This window comes from Cotesia glomerata, unplaced genomic scaffold (genome assembly GCF_020080835.1).
Source record: "Cotesia glomerata isolate CgM1 unplaced genomic scaffold, MPM_Cglom_v2.3 scaffold_932, whole genome shotgun sequence".
Taxonomy (NCBI): domain Eukaryota; kingdom Metazoa; phylum Arthropoda; class Insecta; order Hymenoptera; family Braconidae; genus Cotesia; species Cotesia glomerata.
In genome coordinates, this window is record NW_025404603.1 from 1 (window position 1) to 2,025 (window position 2,025).

Here is a 2,025-nt window from a genome sequence, read left to right on the forward strand (position 1 = left end):
TTTGAGGTTATGGACGAGGCTTTTTATCGAGGTTATAGGCGGCGCTGGTGGTGAACTTTCCCGCCATTTTTAAATCTTACAATCTGTCTTTTTTCCCGCCATTTTGTAATTCTGCCATCCGCCATCTGGTGGCTGCTATCCGCCATTTTAAATTGGGTGAATTTGTTATCTGAAATTGGGCCATCTGGTGGCTTTCAAGTATCCGCCAGTCTGGTAGCTGCTAGTCGAAATATCTAGGCCGATATTTTGAATTTTGAATCCGCCAGTTTTGAATCTTACTATCCGCCATTTTCCTGCCATTTTTAAAAATCTTTTACTATCCACCACCATTTTTCCCGCCATTTTGAATTTGAATCTGCCATTTTGAGGTTAGAAAAAAGCATCCTCAACTATTAACTCTCCTTCGGCTCGGCCATAACAGATCAATAGTTCAGGATTACGCATTTGTAGTATGATATATCCATGTTTTATATATTCAAAATGAAGTTATGATAGCTACCTGTGAGAAGGATTTTACGCAGCAGCATCTGATGGTAGTTTGTATTACTTCTAGCTGCGTAGTAGATGACATCATCAGACAGGTCTGAACCTGTTCAAGGTCACGGTAACTGCGTAGTTCTCTTTGTTCTATTTCTAACTGCGTAGTAGATGACGTCATCAATCCGGTTTTGAGGTAGAGGAGTGGGGTTAACTGCGCAGTATTTTCTGTCTATATAAGCAGTTCGCCGAGAGCGTACTTCACACAAACGAAGTACACGTCTCCAGTGAAGTACCAGTTTGACGGCAGGCAATAGTGAAGTACGAGTTCTTGGTGATATACATCTTCTACCTATCAGTATTACTAATTGTAAGTATTCATTTACTGTCTAATTAAAATATAAATTGAATGAAGGATCATTTAATCAATTGATCAATCACTTTAATTAATTAAAAAATTTTTACAGCTATCAATCATGGATCTTACCAAGATAAATGAGGTTAATTGTCTTACTGGGGTTCTTCCTGTTAAAAAAATGATCGAGTTGGAGTTTAATCGAGAATATAAGATTAACGGTATCAAAGCTATTACAAATCAGTATGGGACTAGGATTGTTGTCAATATAAACGATGAATTTAACATTTATTTACCATCTAGAACTATTCAACATCTAAAAGATGATAACTTCATTAAGAGTTTGAATGAATTAATAGATTCAAACTACCTGTTTCTGCGTTTCCTAGGTGGAAAATATAATAAATTTGAATTTATTAATTCTAGTCTTGATGTAAAAATGACCAGTGGAATTATTTAATCAATAAAATATTGTATTTCAATATAAATAATTCATTGTTTTTATTTATAATCCCTCACATTTTTAATTTAAGATTAATATTTATAATTCAAATTCCATAAGTTATAATAAACTACTTAAGAAAAAATAATACTTTTTGTTATCTACGATACTATTGTTGCAGTTATAACTATCGATGTTGTTGATATTTAATTGCGAAGATACTTTGATTATCTATATAAATCTGATAAAAACATTTATATATATATATATATATATATATATATATATATATATTTAATTAAAAACTTTCACACACTTACAAAGGCATATAAGTTATAAATTAAAATAAGTTATTATTAATTATACACAGTAAGACTTTCAAATTGTTAATGTTAATATTATTTAATATTTTAAATAACACTTACGATGTTTATTCGCTGTGACTATTGTAGTTGATTTGTGCTATTTCACTAAAATACTAACCCCTAAGATCTTCCTAGAAAGTTCTTTTTCTTCCTGTAGAGCCAGAGGGTCCTACAATCCTCCAATAGTAGCTATCAGACCGAAAACGCATGATGCTGATTGGTTCTTTCATTGAGCACACACTATACACAGCTGATAAGTTGGTATTTTTGATGTTAACATAAAACGTTTATGAACGTTGTTATGTAAAAATTATTGGATAAACATAATAATCATTTTTCATTATCCCTGAATCCGAAATTTCATCAAAATTCATTAATTTCTTCGA

General features: G+C 31.6%; 1 long non-coding RNA gene across 1 annotated transcript; it reads left to right on the forward strand.

Moving 5' to 3' along the window:
* Positions 1–343: 343 nt before the first annotated feature.
* LOC123274929 lies at positions 344–1,323 on the forward strand. Its single transcript, XR_006511591.1, has 2 exons — positions 344–847; positions 945–1,323. It is a non-coding gene; the product is annotated as an uncharacterized LOC123274929 (long non-coding RNA).
* Positions 1,324–2,025: the final 702 nt, after the last annotated feature.